Source organism: Geotrypetes seraphini, chromosome 2, assembly GCF_902459505.1.
Source record: "Geotrypetes seraphini chromosome 2, aGeoSer1.1, whole genome shotgun sequence".
In the NCBI taxonomy this organism is placed as follows: domain Eukaryota; kingdom Metazoa; phylum Chordata; class Amphibia; order Gymnophiona; family Dermophiidae; genus Geotrypetes; species Geotrypetes seraphini.
The window spans coordinates 292,066,175-292,084,748 of NC_047085.1; the positions used below are offsets into that span (position 1 = coordinate 292,066,175).

The window sequence follows — 18,574 nt, forward strand, 5'->3', positions numbered from 1 at the left end:
ATACTGGCAATAGGTCTAAAATTGGATGCTATATTAGAGGGTTCTTTAGCATTTTTTATGATTGGTGTGATCATAATATGATCTTGTTCTACTGGGAATTTTCCTAAGGATAATAGCAAATTAATCCAAATTAGCAACTTGGCCTTGAAGGTAACTGGAGCACTCCTCATGACATTTGGCGGACAGGTGTCCAGTCTACAATAAGATTTAACATATTTATTGTACAATTTGTTAAATAATTGCCAATCAATAACAGTAAACTTGCTCCAACACAAATCGGTTCTAGGAGCATCAGAGTCCTGCAGAATAGAATAACACCAATAGGGCTTTGCAGGCTCAGTTAGTGAAGATCTCGAGTTTTGTATTTTGAGATTGAAAAAGTCGGCCAGACTGTTCGCAGATAAAATAAATTCTTCATGAATGTTAGTAAAGGTCTCTATATCAAATAAATCATTTACCAGTATAAAAAGGTTCCTACTATTAATAGAGACATTACCAATTTTTTGGGCATAGAAGTTTTTACGTTTTTCCATAGCCATATTTTATAGATTTTCAATTTTAATCTCCAAGCATCTTTAATTTCTTGGATTCCTGATTTTAACCTTTGTCTTTCCATTTTCCTCAAATCCCTCTTTGACTTTAATAATTCTGAATCATACCAACCATCTAAATTTCTGAATCTTTTTCTGCGGGTTTTAATAGGAGCCATCTCATTCAAGATATGGGTACCATTATTAGTCCAAATCTCCATAAATTTTTCAGTTTCTTCATTTTGCTTTGAGATTATCTCATAATAAGACCAAAATTCCACGGGATCTATCCTACCTCTACTGGCATGAAATAATTCCAACTGGTGACCTCAGTGGTGGGTTTTAACTGAAAAGGGTTTAAAATATCCTAATGAGGAGATAAATGACCAAAATTCTATAATTTCGGATTGGTCTATTTGTTCGAGATAAATGTTAATATCCCCACATAATAAGTTATATGGACCTGATAACGAGTAGGCTAATAAAAATTCTGAAAACTCTTCCTTTGCTAAGTTCCATTTATTTGGTGGAATATAGAACAAAGTGGTTGTTAAAGTGCCCATTAAGGGTTTAGATCAGTGGTCTCAAACTCAAACCCTTTGCAGGGCCACATTTTGGATTTGTAGGTACTTGGAGGGCCACAGAAAAAATAGTTGATGTCTTATTAAAGAAATAATAATTTTGCAGGAGGTAAAAGTCTTTATAGTTTATAAATCTTTCCTTTTGGCTAAGTTGTAATAATAATACTGTAATTTATAGCTAAAGAGACATATGATCAAGAAACTGTTTTATTTTACTTTTGTGATTATGATAAACATAGCAAGGGCCTCAAAATAGTACCTGGTGGGCCGCATGCGGCCCCCGAGCCACGAGTTTGAGACCACTGGTTTAGATGTTAGTGTAAGAGATAAAATTTCTAGATTGGAAGTAGATTTAGAATTCAGAATGGAACAATTTAAGTAGTCCCTAAAAATTATTGCCAATTCTCCTCCCCTACCCCAGGCTCTTACTAAAGATAAAATTTTGAAACCTGGGGGGAAGCAATCCTGAATAATAACATCCTTATCTGATAGCAACCAGGTTTCTGTGAGTAGAACAAAGTCAGGATTAATTTCTTTCAGCCAGTCTTTTATCAATAAAGACTTGTTCCTCATAGATCTTATATTTAAGTAGAAGCCACATAAATTTTGATAGCTAGAAGGATCTATTGGGGAGTAGTGAGAATAGGATAAGTTTTTCAATAACTGGCTTTTTAATATAAGGCTTAATTGGTCTGCACAAAGCTGATACAGTTGGTATTGGAAATGGTTAAGATACTGTATAATCGTATAAAGTACGATATAAAATCGTTGGAGATCTTATCTTTGCAGTGCGGAATGTAGTATAATGAACTGGGATTGAAACTGGCATTAGTGGGTTAGTTGCCCTACTTCTAGAACTAATTAGATAAAATAGAAACAGTAATAAACACAGTCAAGAATTAGACAAAGCCATGATACAAATTCAATTAAATTCCGACTGTTGGAATTAAGCTAAAAACTAAGAATTAGTTAAAAATTAATCTATAAAAAAGTCCTAATCCTCCACAGGTAAAAATAAGTTCATCTAATAATAAAAATCATAACTTGACAAGTAAAAGTGACTTCATCTGCGGTAGTAAAACTCTTATCCCATAATAAATTCATTCATCACATAATAAATAACTTTGTACCGAATATTAAAATTAATATCTATCAAATGACTTAACTTCATTAGTTACTTAAATTTATTGATAGTACCAATCCCTAGAATTCATAAACAATCTCAACTGAAGAAAGAGGAATCGGGAAACTTGTCTATCTATATGTCCAAACAATCCAATTAGAAAATTAAAAAGATAAAAGTACCAGATTGGTGGGAATTGCAACAGAAACAATAAACTAAACTTCCGGATCTTGGCTTATAGAAAAACCTTCCTTTAGCTTCAACCAGTCGCTTCACAAAGGTGCTCACTAAGGCGCATGCGCCTTAGACGTGTGCCTTAGACGGCACGCCGAACGGCAGCATGCCGTTAAGATGGATCCTTATGAGAGGCTGGTCGCTGATGACAATCTCCGTCAGCTGGTAGACAGTCAGCTGGGTCGGTGGGATGCCGCACACTTCCGGGTCGTGACTGGAACTGGCTCTAAACAGAGCCGTTGTGGTGGACCCGCAGTAGGTAAAGAAGCACTCTTGCACCGATATAAGGTGGGAGATAGACAAATAATAGGCCCCAAGAGCACAGGAAATGGCAGTGCTGTGAGCCAGTCTAGCAGCACGCCGTTAGGATGGATCCTTATGAGAGGCAGGTCGCTGATGACAATCTCCGTCAGCTGGTAGGCAGCTGGGTCGACGGGACACCACACACTTCCGGGTCCTGACTGGAACTGGAAGGGCTCTAAACAGAGCCGTTGTGGTGGACCTGCAGTAGGTAAAAAAGCACTCTTGCACCGATATAAGGTGGGAGATAGGCAAGTAATCGGCCCCAGGAGCTCTGGAACTCCAAACCTTCCCCACCCCAAACTCCTCTCGTATCTAGTTCTGTCAATGTCTTTGTCTCAATTTGCTTTTACCCTGCTTTCCATTTATTTTTAATTTTTATATGTTTAGTATTGTGAACCGACCAGATACATGTAGATGGTCGGTATTTCAAATTATAAATAAACTTGGAAACTTGGAGAGCACATTACAATAATCCAATGTACTAAGAACAAGAGACTGAACCAGCAATCTAAATGAAAAGAAGTCAAAATACAACTTAATTGTTCTTAGTTTCCAGAGTAAGAAATAAGATTTCCTAATTAAAGAATTAATATGAAAATCAAAAGAAAGTTTGCGATCAAAATAGATTCCCAAGATTTTTACAATCGGTAAGATAGAATAAGTTGTGCCATTCAGTCTTATTGAATCATCGCCTTTGCTGTTTTTCTTGTTCTCTACCTCTACCAGTTTTGTCGTGAAGGGAAGAAGTATGCAGGTGGACCCCAAGTATACTACTGTCCCCCAAGAAAGAATGAATAGAAAGATGAAAAAATGTTTACAGAGGATGATTTCAATTACCAACATATAAAATACAACAACCACTCTTTTCCAATGCAGAGAGAAAACATGATACCATAAATTGGAGTACACATTCAAATGTGAAGAAAAAAAGGCCTCAGTATGAGCTACTATAAGCTAGGAATCCACTGCTATAGCCTAACAAACCAAATGCAGTAGATACATCTTAGTCACTGGTCAGAAAAAAACTCCACTTCAACTAAGACTCCGAAACTTGGACCTTGGGTTAATATATATGAGTCTCCAGAACAAAAATTATTAAATAGTAGGCACACCAAATACCATTTCAAAATTCACAAAATTGGCAACTTATCTGTCAAATGTCCAGCCACAGTGTCTGCTAAATTATTATCTCACCAGAAGTACCCTGAAGATCCAAGGAGCTCACTCACATCACTGGTATCATGTCTTGCGATTTCAATTACCCCAATATTGACTGGAAAAATGTTGCATCAGGGAGTGTTAAGGAGATAAAATACTTAAATATAATAAATGAATGCTTCTTGGAACAACTGGTTCAGGAACCAACAAAAAGGGGACCTATTTTATATTTAGTCCTTAATGGAATACAAGGCAAACATAGTACAAGAGGTAACTGTGTTGAGTCTGCTGGGAAACAGTGATCATAATGATCAAATGTGAGCTGATATCTGGAGTGAAGTCCCTAAAGAAATCTACTGTAGCAGTATTTAATTTTCGAAAGGGCAACTACAATAAAATGAGGAAAATGGTTAAGAAGCTAAAAGAATAGGCGGCAAAGGTTAGGACATTAAATTAGGCATGGACATTATTTTAAAACACCATTGTGGAAGCACAGACCAGATATATTCCACGTATTAGCAAAGGTGGCATGAAGAGCAAATGACAGCCAGCATGATTAAAAGTGAAAGTGAAAGAGGCTATTAGAGCCAAAACAGCATTCTTTAAAGAATGGAAAGGATCCAAATGAAGAAAATAAGAAGCAATATAAGCATTGGCAAGTAAAATGCAAAGCACTGAAAAAGAAGGCTAAAAGAGAATATGAAGAGAAACTTGCGAAAGAGGCAAAAATTCATAGTAACAAATTTTTAGGTACATCAGAAGCAGAAAACCTGTGAGGAAATCCACTGGATCATCAAGGAACAAAAGGGGCACATAGGCCCAGATTCACTAAAAGGTAGCGAGCGATTCAATCGCTGTTGGCCGGTTATTGGCTGATTTTGAAACAGCGATTGATTCACTACCTTTTTTGCATGCAAATGATTTGCACAGAGGTGCAAATCATTTGCATGCAAACTCCCCGATTCAATCACTCAGTGAGTGATTGAGTTGGGGTAGCCCTAACAGTAGTGACAGGAGAAGCAGCCTTCTATCACTGCTGTCAGCGGCTTTTTTCCTTTTTTAAAAAATAGGCCAGATATTTTGCATGGCCACTTAAAAAAAAAAAGGTCCCCTCCCTGACAAATGCACTCCCGAACCCCCTGAAGGAGGGATGCCCATTCCCTCCTGCCATCGCCCGGCTTCCTCACCAAAAACCCCCTCAAAACGGCAGGAGGGATGCCGACTCCCTCCTGCCGGCAAATACCTCCCCCATCCCTTAAAAAACTTAGCAGGAGAGATGCCCACTCCCTCCTGCCACCAACCCCAGCTCCCCTCCTCCCTTCCTGTATCTTTCAAAGTTGGAAGCAGGAGGGGTGCTCAGTCCCTCCTGCTCCGTAGGGCTCCTCCGTGCGAATGCGGGCTTTAGGCCCCGCCCCGGTGCATCATGTGATGCATGGGGTGGGGCCTAAGGCCCTGATTGGCTCAGGTGCCTCAGGTCCCTCCCATGGGGGAGGGAAGTGGGGATGGGCCTGGGCCCAGCCATTGGCAGTGGGGGTTTGTGACAGCAGGAGGGAGTTGGCATCCCTCCTGCCATATTCAAATGGGATGGGGAATGATAGGGGGGGGCAGGGGCTTTTTTTTTTTAGAGAATGTTTTTTATAGGGACTGGGCCCACTGTAAGCGAAGCGCCAATGGCAGGAGGGAGTCAGCATCCCTACTGCTTTTTTTTTTCGGGGGGGGGGGGGGAGAGGGCAGCGGGGCCGCGTTTGTGTGTGTAGGCATCCCTCCTGCAATTTGTGGGTCAGGGCGTGCATTTGACAGGCCTGCCTGTCTTTTATTAATTTTTTTTTTAGGACAGATATTTTGCGTGTGTAACACATGCAAAATATCTGTGCCATGGAAAAAAATGAATAAAAAAGACAGGCAGGCCTGTCAAAAAAACTGGCAGACCTGTCGGTAACACAGGTCTGCAGCAGTTGGGTTTGACAATAGTGAAACCCGATTCAAAATAGCAAAACAATTGTTAGTAATTCAATCCCTTGGCCCTTTTGCATGGGGTTTTACTAATTTGCATGGGAAGATTGGATCGGAGTGCTGAATGATTGGGATAGAGGTTAGTGAATTGGGTTGGAGGAAAATCGGGTTGCACGATCAGTTTGCTTAGTGAATCTAGCCCTTAGGGAGGATAAGGCCATAGTGGAGAGACTGAATGAATTCTTTGCTTTGGTCTTTACAGAAGAAGATATAAGAGATCTACCTGAACCAGAAATGTTTTTCAAGGGCAATGATGCGGAAGAGATGAAAGAAATCTCAGTGAACCTGGAAGAAGTACTGACCCAAACCGACAAGTTAAAGAGTGATAAATCACTTGGTCCACATGTTATGCACCCCAGGGTAATGAAAGAAAAACATTACAGTAAATTGCTGATCTGCTGTTAGTGATATGTAACCTGTTGCTATTATCTGTAATCTATCACTAAAATCGTCCGTAATGCCTGAAGACTGGAGGGTTGCCAATGATAGGCCGATTTTTAAAAAGTGTTCCGGGGTAAAATTAAAAACCAGTAAGCCGGACTTCAGTGCTGGGTAAAATAGTGGAATATATTATAAAAAATAAAATTATAGAACAAACATTGTCTCTTCTATCAAACTGCGCAAGCAGTTTGTAGTGCAGTGAGCCACACTGAATGGCCTGCACTGCTCCTGACGCTCATAGAGTTCCTATGAGTGTTGGGAGCAGCGTGGCTCTCTGCACTAAAAACTGCTAGTGCAGTTTGCTAGAAGAGGCCCATAGACAAATGTTGTTTGATGGGACAGAGTCAGCATGGGTTCAGTCAAGGGAGGTCCATTTCTCTCCTCAATGTGGATTTAAAACTTTTATCCTGAGTATTGGCCAATAGACTCTCAGATCTTCTCCCTGATTTGCCCAGAGCAAGTAAGTTTCATCCTGTTGTCTATAGCTTACTGTAAACTCAAGTGCATCCTGGTGGTCTTGGTTATCTTGGATGCCAAAAAGTCATTTGATAAAGTCCAACGGGATTACCTGTTCACAGTGTTACAATATATAGGTATCTCAGGCTGTTTTGTTTTCAGGCTATCCAGACTCTATATCATGACCCAGTAGCTTCTGTCCTCATGAATGGGAGGGTCACCCCTCTTGCCTTTGCTTTTCTTTCTATACTTAGAACCCTTACTTTGCACTATAATAAAGGATGGTTATGAGCGAGGTATAATCGTGGGAGGACAGCAGGTGAAAGTCTTGGCTTTTGCTGATGACATACTATTAGTCTTATCTAATGTACAGCCCTCTATAACAGCTTTACTGAGGCTTGTCAATGAATTTAGATTTTACTCAGGATTTAGGCTCAATAACCATAAATCTGTGGTTCAAGCATAGATTTACCTATCACGCTTACTACCTTAGACAAAGAAGGTAGAGCTGTTGATATTATCTGGAATCACTTTGAAAATCCAGATTGGAGCCACTTCCTCAAGCTTTACTCAAAATATGTAAATCTGTGGTTCAAGCATAGATTTACCTATCACGCTTACTGCCTTAGACAAAGAAGGTAGAGCTGTTGATATTATCTGGAATCATTTTGAAAACCCAGATTAGAGCCACTTCCTCAAGCTTTACTCAAAATATGTAAAATCCAATTGCCTATTAGACAACTGCCCACTGATTATTATGAAAACAGCTCCTAACTCCTTCAAGGCTGAACTTTTTAACTGGGTTTCATCATGCATGCATACCGGTAAATTCCCAGAGGAACTTGGTCATATCCTCGTGACTCCTATTATCAAAAACCCAAGGAGTCCGTTTCCTTAACGGCCAACTACAGACTCATTGCCAACATACCATTCTTTCTTAAACTAATGGAAGGTCTGGTTAACATCAACCTCACGAAATATTTAGAGAAGTTCAACATTCTACATGTTTTTCAATCTGGCTTCCAAACAAATTACAGCACTGAAACAGTTTTGGCCTCTATGACTGACCATCTTTTCCATTTGTTTTCCCGGGGAAAAAGCACACTGGTACTGTAGTTCGACCTGAGCAATGCCTTCGACCTTGTTGATCATGACCTCCTACTTAGGTGCCTTGATTCCATCGGCATTTCCGGACAGGTACTAAATTGGTTCATGAGTTTCCTAAAAAACATACTTACCAGGTCTACAGCTAAGGAACCTTCTCTCAAGCTTGGTCCAATCCTTGTGGAGTGCCACAGGGCTCCCCACTCTCCCCCTCACTTTTCAATATCTACATAGCTTCACTGGGAAATATGCTATCCGATTTAAAACTGAAATCGTACATATACACGGATGATAAAACAATTATTATTCCCATAACCTCATTGACCCAAGAGACAGAACAATTCATCTCATCCGTCCTTACCAAGGTAGAACATTGGACTATGCACACCAAACTAAAACTGAATCCTGAAAAAAACCAAGATTTTCTTGGCAAGTCCCAATAACAAGATCGTGAACACCTCCTTGAGGCTAAATGGATCAGACTACCCAATTAATCCCACAACTAAAATCCTTGGCGTCACCCTGGACCAAAGCCTGACGTTTGAAGATCACACTAATGCTCAAGTCAAAAAATGCTTTCTCACTCTATGGAAACTTTTTACCACTAAACAATACTTCGATTTCTTTTCCTTTCAACTGCTGGTTCAATCCCTGATCATAAGTACCTTAGACTACTGCAATATTATATTCTTGGGATCTCTCAAGAAAACCATCAAATGACTGAGAGTCATCCAAAATGCTGCAGTCCGTCTCATTTATGGCCTCAAAAAATCAGACCATATAAGCCCATATTACAAAAAATTACACTGTCTGCCTGTGGAAGCTAGGGTCATTTTAAAGTTTACTTGCCTTTGCTTCAAAACCATGACAGGTTCATCCCCAACCTATCTGTCTCACCAATTCGAATTCCCAGGCACAACTACCGTATTTTCGCGGATATAACGCGCGCGTTATACGTGATTTTACGTACCGCGCATACCCCTCGCGCGTTATATGCCTGAGCGCGGTATACAAAAGTTTTTAAACATAGTTCCCACCCCGCCCGACGCCCGATTCACCCCCCCAGCAGGACCGCTCGCACCCCCACTCCGAACGACCGCTCGCACGCGCTCCCACCCGCACCCGCATCCACGATCGGAGCAAGAGGGAGCCCAAGCCCTCTTGCCCGGCCGACTCCCCGACGTCCGATTCTTCTCCCCCCTCGGCAGGACCACTCACACCCCCACCCCGAAGGACCGCCGACTCCCCGACAATATTGGGCCAGGAGGGAGCCCAAATCCTCCTGGCCACGGCGACCCCCTAACCCCACCCCGCACTACATTACGGGCAGGAGGGATCCCAGGCCCTCCTGCCCTCGATGCAAACCCCCTCCCCCCAATGACCGCCCCCCCCCAAGAACCTCCGCCCGTCCCCCAGCCGACCCGCGACCCCCCTGGCCGACCCCCACGACACCCCCACCCGCCTTCCCCGTACTTTGTGTAGTTGGGCCAGAAGGGAGCCCAAACCCTCCTGGCCACGGCGACCCCCTAACCCCACCCCGCACTACATTACGGGCAGGAGGGATCCCAGGCCCTCCTGCCCTCGACGCAAACCCCCCTCCCTCCAACGACCGCCCCCCCCAAGAACCTCCGACCGACCCGCGACCCCCCTGGCCGACCCCCCCACCCCCCTTCCCCGTACCTTTGGAAGTTGGCTGGACAGACGGGAGCCAAACCCGCCTGTCCGGCAGGCAGCCAACGAAGGAATGAGGCCGGATTGGCCCATCCGTCCTAAAGCTCCGCCTACTGGTGGGGCCTAAGGCGCGTGGGCCAATCAGAATAGGCCCTGGAGCCTTAGGTCCCACCTGGGGGCGCGGCCTGAGACACATGGTCGGGTTTGGCCCATGTGCCTCAGGCCGCGCCCCCAGGTGGGACCTAAGGCTCCAGGGCCTATTCTGATTGGCCCACGCGCCTTAGGCCCCACCAGTAGGCGGAGCTTTAGGACGGATGGGCCAATCCGGCCTCATTCCTTCGTTGGCTGCCTGCCGGACAGGCGGGTTTGGCTCCCGTCTGTCCGGCCAACTTCCAAAGGTACGGGGAAGGGGGGTGGGGGGGTCGGCCAGGGGGGTCGCGGGTCGGTCGGAGGTTCTTGGGGGGGGGGCGGTCGTTGGAGGGAGGGGGGTTTGCGTCGAGGGCAGGAGGGCCTGGGATCCCTCCTGCCCGTAATGTAGTGCGGGGTGGGGTTAGGGGGTCGCCGTGGCCAGGAGGGTTTGGGCTCCCTTCTGGCCCAACTACACAAAGTACGGGGAAGGCGGGTGGGGGTGTCGTGGGGGTCGGCCAGGGGGGTCGCGGGTCGGCTGGGGGACGGGCGGAGGTTCTTGGGGGGGGGCGGTCGTTGGGGGGAGGGGGTTTGCGTCGAGGGCAGGAGGGCCTGGGATCCCTCCTGCCCGTAATGTAGTGCGGGGTGGGGTTAGGGGGTCGCCGTGGCCAGGAGGATTTGGGCTCCCTCCTGGCCCAATATTGTCGGGGAGTCGGCGGTCCTTCGGGGTGGGGGTGCGAGTGGTCCTGCCGAGGGGGGAGAAGAATCGGACGTCGAGGGGGGGCATCAGGCTTTCAGGATGGGGACAGGACTTCAAGGGGGGACAGGCAGATCTTCAAGGGGGGACAGGCAGACCTTCAAGGGGGGACAGGACTTCAAGGGGGACAGGCACGGAGAGGCGGGGCAGTGCACCGAAAGTCAGGGCGGGTGAACGGTGAGTCGGGGCAACCAGAGGAGAGTCGGGGCAGTGCACCGAAAGTCAGGGTGAGTCGGGGCAACCAGAGGAGAGTCGGGGAGGGCGAAAGGAGAGTCGGGGTGGCCAGAGGAGAGTCGGGGAGAGCGAAAAGAGAGTCGGGGTGGCCAGAGGAGAGTCGGGCAGCATGCGCGTTATATGCCTGAGCGCGGTATAGAAAAGTTTTTGTACATATCATCGTGATTTCTGCGCGCTATACCCCTGTGCGCGTTTTACAATGGTGCGCGTTATATCCGCGAAAATACGGTAATATACGCAGTACCTACTTGTTCGCTTTTCCATCCCTAAAGGGCTGCACCTACAAGAGATACCTCGATAGAACACTATCATTCCAAGCAGGCAAATGGAACAAATGTTTAATCAACTTCATCTCAAACGCACTTTCGTACCAAACGTTTAGGAAGTCAATAAAAACTTATCTCTGACAAATTTCTCTGACCCCACTTCAACCTGATGTACTTCCAAAACACTTCCAGATAAACCTGACTAAACTTAACATGCTAATGTAATTTCGAAAGTTCTCTGTAATGTCGCTGTATGTAAACTGCCTAGACCTGTTTGTGGTATGGCGGTATATAAAAATAAAGTTATTATTATTAGAGCCGGATATTCCTGCTTCATGGCAAGGAGCTTTTCCCTTAACGTGGGCAGAGGAAGCAATAAAATATTTAGGCATTTTTGTGCCTTGTGACTTAAATCAATTGTATTCCCTTAAGATCACTACCTGCCTATGCTTCATAGAACAGAAACTGTCAGTGTGGAGGGCTTATCCCCTCTATCTTCCCTACCGGTTATCTCTATCAAATGCTACCTTTAACACTTACGTCTTGAACCCATAAAAGTATAATATGGGCCTTAAATAAGGTTGGTGTACAAGGTAGTTCCTTCTCCGAGAGTTGGGGGGGGGGGGGGGGCGGGGGCTCTTAAGTATTCAATTATTTTCTACGATGTGTCAACTCTGCCACATTAATGATTGGTTCAGGGATCTCCATACAATCTCCTTTACTTCGGCGAAGACAGCCTTACTGTACCTATACCATTTCAGTGCTATATTCCACGCATATCAGAAACACTTTCATCCACTTCTACAGACCTATTTATTCTGCCATGCGATTGGCATGGCAGTGGCTATGCTCTTTATTAAAGGTTCACTCTGATTCCACACCCTTGTTGCCAATTGGGGCAATCCTGATTTTGAACCGGGTAGGATTCATGAGCATTTCAACATTGGAAGGCCTGGGGAATTTGTTATCACTACCATGTTCTTACTGAAAAGGGAGGCTGACCTCTACCATTTTCTTAATGAAGAGGGAGCCTCCCAGCCTTTTTTAGCTTTACAGAGTTTTTATTACCCACTCAGGACTTATATGCTTATTGGCAATTGCGTCACTATATACTTTCTTTGCCCTCCTCAACATTGACCTTCAAATCCCATGAGCAGCTGAAAGAGGCCCTCTGTCCAGATGCACAACATACTATCCCCTAAGATTTCATCATAAAAGTCTGCAGGAATTATTATCAGACTATGACTATATGTGTCTCAGTACGCAATGGTCTGCGGACTTAGGTGTGGCCATATCGGTTGATGCCCTCAAACGTTACATCAACATGATGTCTCATTACACCTATCAGTTCCACTCTGGGAAATCAGCTATAAGATGGTTATGCAATATTATATCTCACCCAGTTGAGCCCAGCGAATGACCCTTCGTTGGACTCAATGTGTCTGAAATGTGGTAATCTTGCTCATATGTTTTATCTATGCACGGCTGTTCAGCATTTTTGGAAGAGGATCTTGCAACATATTTCTGTCCTGTGGCAGACACACTGTTCATTAACACCCATGTTAATGTCCAATAGCTGCCCCAATGCCCAAGGGTATGCAAGACTTTTTTAAAACTATATTGCTGCATTGGCTAATCCCAGAGACTCCCACTTTGGCACAGTGGAGGGCACTCCTTATACAGCATTTGCAGATGGAATAGCAGAGAATGCCCAATTTAGACACTCCTGGAAGAAGACGGCTACAGTTCACTTGGGAACCATTTTGGAATACATTAACATCAACTGCCTGAAGTAGATTATTCAACTTGTGACCAGTTTGTACTGTCCTTTCTCTTCTTTTAGAGCAAGCTTGAACATTATTTTGGATATCAGGGATAGGGATGGGATGGGAGGGTAGGAGAAAATAAAAAATGTGATTGTACTTGCTTATTTTCTCATACAGTGCAGTTGTTGTATTTTGATTGTACTACTTCAGTATATGGTTATTTGCATTGTCTTCAATAAAATACATTAAAAAAGGTGAGCCAATTGATGTATGCATCTAGATTTTCATAAAGCTTTTGATAAATTTCCTCATAAGAAACTCCTGAGAAAATTAGAGTCATAGGATAGGAGGCAATGCCAGTTTTGGATTAGGAATTGGTACTGGACAGAAAATAGAGGGTAGTGTTAAACAGTCATTTTTCTCAGTGAAGGAGGGTAAATAGTAGAGTGCCACAGGGATCTGTACTGGGACTGATGTGGAGGTGAGGAGTGGCCTAGTGGTAGAGCTGCTGCCTCTGCACCCAGAGGTTGTGGGACTGAATCCCAGGGCTGCTCCAAGTCACTTAATCCTCCATTGCCCCAGGTACAAAATAAGTATCTGTATATAGTATATGTAAACTGTTTTGAGTGTGGTTATACAACTACAAAAAGGTGGTATACAAGTCCCAGTCCCTTTCCCTATTTAACATATTTATAAATGATCTGGAAATTGGAACAAGTAAGGTAATTAAATTTGCAGATGACATAAAACTATTCAGAGTTGTCGAAATATGTGAGGACTGTGAAAAATTGCAGGAAGACTTTAGGAAACTGGAAGACTGGGCATTCAAATGACAGATTAAATTTAATGTGGACAAATGCAAAGTGATGCACATTGGGAAAAATAATCCAAATCATAGTTACCTTATGCTGGGGTCTACCTTAGGAGTTATCACCCAAGAAAAAAAATTTTGGGTGCTACTGTAGACACTACATTGAATTCTTCTGCCCAGTGTGCAGCTGCAGCACAAAAAAAGCAAACAGGATGCTAGAAATTATTAGGAAACTGATATAGACATAGAAACATAGAGTATGATGGCAGAAAAGGGCCGGCGGCCCAACAAGTCTGCCCACTCAAGAACCCTCCCTCCCTTGAGAATCCATCTTTTAAGCATAACTCTGTAGCAACCCCATCTGTTTGTCCCATCATCTCTTGAAGTTGAGCATGCTACTGGCCTTGACCACCTGACCATTCCATCAATCAATCACCCTTTTGGTGAAGAAGTATTTCCTGGTGTCACCATGAAATCTTCCCCCCTTAAGTTTTAGCGGATGCCCTCTTGTCGCCGTGGGACCCTTAAGAAAAAAGATTTCTTCCTCCACTTCAATGCTGCCAGTGATATATTTGAATGTTTCTATCATGTCCCCCCTATTTCTGCGCTCCTCGAGAGAATATAAGCGCAGTCTGCTCAGACGTTCTTCATATGGGAGATCTTTAAGTCCTGAGACCATCCTAGTGGCCATTCTCTGGATCGCCTCCATTCTCTTCACATCATTTTGATAATGTGGCCTCCAAAACTGGACATAGTTAATAAGACCAAGAACATTATAATGCTTCTATATCACTCCATGGCGATACCTCATCTTGAGTACTGCAGACAGGTTTGGGCACCATATCTCAAAAAAGATATAGCAGAATTAGAATAGGTTCAGAGTAAAGCGACCAAAATAATAAAGGGGATGGAACTCCTTTGCATAAGGAAAGACTACAGAGGTTGGGGCACTTCAGTTTGTTGAAGTTATATGGGAATTAACCTAAATATATATAAATAGAAGCAAAGTAAAGTTAAAAAAAAAAAAAAAAAAGGCTGATGACGAGGAGGGTGTGTGAATCTCACTGCAATGAGAAGGTTTGAGCTTTGAGTGACACCATTGAAGCCTGAGTAAAGTTGCTTAATGGAATTAAGGAAGGAAAGCTTTAAAAGAACTGTGGGGTATATCCTAGGAGTTGTTAGTAGTATTCCATAAATTATATGGACATTTTCACCAGCCAACCCTGAGTTCTTGCAATGGCATATACTTAACTGTTCTTATTAACAGCAATGTTGCTCAATTTTATATGTTCAGGTAAATTTTCACTCTACAAAACAATCATCAGCTTTGCCTGCAGAAAGTAGCAAAATGATCATGCTTCTGGACAAATTGATATCTTTACTAACATCTGCAGCTCTATAGGTAAGTTGAGATTTAAAATGGTGAAGAGGGGCCTAAAATGAAATAACACTTGTTCTATATAAAGCAACACATGTAATATATACTAAGGCCCAGATTCACTAATCTGCCCGATCGGGCCCAATCTGGACAGGTCCGACGAATTCAGGAATGAAAAATATGCAGATGGGGGCGATCGGAAGAACGCCCCCCCCATCTGCCTGCATGGATCGCCATTGTGCTATCCGCGCGCATGTGCAGACCATCTGTAGATGGTCTGCGCAAGACCGTCCGAGACACGACCTTTTTAAACTTAAACCTTTTTTTTGTTAGTTTTTAGCCCTGCGAGACTGTGGTTTTAACCCATGGAGAAGGGCAGGAGAGCTTCGAGGAAGGGTAGGAGAATGGCAAAGCAGCAGGAGATATTTGGGGAAGGGAAGGAGAACAGCGATGCGGCAGGAGAGATTCGGGGAAGATTGAGGCAGAGCAGGGCAGCATGCGGGGCGAGCAGCAAGAGTTAAGAAGCAGAGCAAAGCAGGGCGGCATTCGGGGCGAGCAGGCAGGAGAGATTGCAGGGAAGAGAGCAGGGCTTCCAGTCGGAAAGACATTTTCGACTGGTCCCCAGCAGTCGCTTCTTCAGGTGATTGGCCAGCCCAGTCTGAAATTTGGTGTTGTGAATCGCATCCCAGCCTACTTTGCATGCGTTTCACCTCATTTGCATGCACGGATTCGAAGCAGATCGCAGGAGAGGTAAGTGAATCAGGCTGGGGGGAAATTTGATAATAAAGGGGTCGCAAACTGATCGGTACACGATCGGTTTGCTTTGTGAATCTAGCCTTAACTGTGCTTTGAAAAGCTTCCTGTGCAAGACTAAAGTGAATTCAGTAGTCTGGCTGGGGGGGGGGGGAAGTACCCCCTGATGTGACTCAGTAGATAACATTACATCAAGGCTACCAGGTTTGACACCTCAGAGTAACAATACAAGAAGGAAAGACCATTAATCTAACTGAGCATCTTTTCAAAGCTGAGCAGAAACAAGAAACAATGTTGAAAACTAGAAGACAGGGCCCTTTAATATAATAGCCAATTAGTGTCTAGTTTTTGCAGGCTGGTTATGTTATGCTTGGGGGGGGGGGGGGGGCTTTCCTTCAACTCATTTCAAACTAGATATGTCACTAATATGCTCATTTTAATTCCCTTCCAGAGCTGAGAAATGGATTAGTTTCTGTTTGTTCCTGTGTTTTTTTTCTTTCTGCCTATGGGCTGTCATGAAACTGCCAGTGTTATCACACTGCATGTCAATCACCATTATCAGATATAAAGCAGAATAACTAAAAAAAGACTATAAAGTCTTTGAAAAGCAAACAGAGACAGATGGATGGCCATCTCTATGTAAATATATGAATTATTCAGCAGGCTCATATTCTAGTTTACTTTCAACTGCTTAAACCTGCTTAGATATTTTAAAAGGAAAGTTTTAGAATCTACAAAGCACAATGTGGGTTCAAACCCACACTGCTCCTTGTGACCCCGGGTAAGGTAGATAGATAGTGAGCCTGCAGGGACAGATGGAAAAATGCTTGAGTACCTGAATAATTTAATATAAACCGTTCAGAGCTTCCCTGGAAGAACAGTATAGAAAATTGAATGAATAAATAAATAAACAAATCTGTTCACTTCATTTTGGCTGTCTCAAACACTTGGAATACTATGATAGCATATTTGACAAAATATAAAAAAAATAAGGGGATGGTGGTAATAAATGCATGCTTCAACCTGTATTAAAAATAATGGTTGTTACTGAACTTTAGTGTAATGAAATAAAACAGGAAGGTGGCCATTTTAATTTACTATTTATTACTTTTACATAACAATGAAAGGCATACGCAGCTTTATACATTTAACATGTTACAGCGGTCCCAGCTTACAACCTAATTTGGACAAACGGAAAATCTGGACCCCTAAACCTGCCCCGAGGCCAGCCCAGTTCCACCTATCTCCACTCGTTACACCCCGCCGCATAGAGAGAAGAGTAAGGTAGAGATACATGGAGAATAGAAGGATGAGAGGGAGAAATGTTGGATATGGTGGTGGAGAGGGAACAGAGGGACAGACTGAAGGGGATGCAAGGGGGAGGAATGTTGGACATAGTCAGTAGAGAATGACACGGGGAAAAAATCTGTCCTCGTCACCGCCCCGTCCCTGGCCCACCGTCCCCTTCACCACCATTCCCTGCACCGCCCCGTCACTATCACCACCATCCCCTTCACCGCTCCGTCACCGTCCCCGCAGCATCCATATAAGCCTTAGTACTGCAATATTTAGCTTATTCCTTTCTTATAAATCAAAGTTCCTGCTGCTGAACTAGAGAAAGAGATGTTCAGCTGGCGGGGCTTTGTTTATAAATTTTTATCAACACAACTAATATACTACTTTATCCTAAATAAATAGAATTTTTTTTTCTACCTTTGTTGTCTGGTTTCTGATTTCTACATCTTCTCATTCAATTCCTTCCATCCACTCTGTGTCTTCTCTCTGCATCTTCCATTTGCTGTTACTGTGCCTCTCCCTTCACCCCCCCCCCAATTGGTCTAGCACCAATCTTCTTCCCTCCGCTCCCCCATAGTCTGGCATCTGTCTTTTTCCCTTCCAGCGTCTTCTCCCCACTCTGTCTTCCACATTTCTGTCTTCCACATTTCCCTTCAGGGTCTGTTCCTCTCTACCCTCTTTCAATGTCTGTTCTATTCCTTTCTACCACCACCCTTCCCTCCCTCCTTTACCATCTGTTCCTTTCTACCACCCTTCAGCTCCTCTCGCGTGGCTTATCTATCTACCTCCCTCCCTCTTATTTTTGTGGCACGTTACAATGTAATTTGTGCAAGCCGCTGGAGCCTGCAAGCTCGGTCCCTGTCCCATCCCCACAAACCATCTCGCTTCTGTGTTCCTATTTTCCCCATTTCTAATATCTCCCCTATGTATCTGACATTGCCCCCACCCCCGTGTCCATATACCATCCCCATGGCATGTCCCCTTTATGTCTCTGTCCCTATGCCCCATGCACATAATTTCCACTCTTTCTATTACCTTCCTGTGTCCAGACTTCCCCTATCTTCCTCTTCCATACCAGTGTGTCTCTTCTTTTCAATCCCATCTAGCTTCTCTCCCTCTTTCTTCCCCCCACCCCTGCTTCCAGCATCTGGCTCACCTGCCTGTCCGCCCCTTTCTTTCCTGCTGGGGGTTTCTTTCTTTCCCTCTTCATCCCCTTGGCCCAGAATCTTTTTCCCTTTCACTCCCTCCTTCCTAGTGTGAGCCGGGAACACGCACGATCGCGTGGTCCAGCAGTCCCCACCCGCCCGATCGCAGCATTTAGCCAGCTCCCTCCCTCCACCTCACCTTATATGCCAAGTTTGCTGGCTTTCTTTTTCCCGAGCCACACGTGCGGCTGCGCAAGTTGATCAATCTTCTCCTCTCCTGCAACTTCCTGTTTCTGGTTGCATCAGAGGAGAAGATTGATCAACTCGCGCAGCCGCGTGTGCGCGTCTTTTTGAACGTGTGCGACTTGGGAAAAAGAAAGCCAGCAAACAGCATATAAGGTGAGGTGGAGGGAGGGAGCTGGTTAAAC

The 18,574-nt window shown here is 44.1% G+C and overlaps 1 protein-coding gene across 6 annotated transcripts in view; it reads right to left on the reverse strand.

Moving 5' to 3' along the window:
• The window catches only part of CTNND2 (catenin delta 2), a 1,866,736-nt gene that overhangs the window by 275,246 nt on the left and 1,572,916 nt on the right, over positions 1–18,574 (reverse strand). The window lies entirely within an intron of this gene.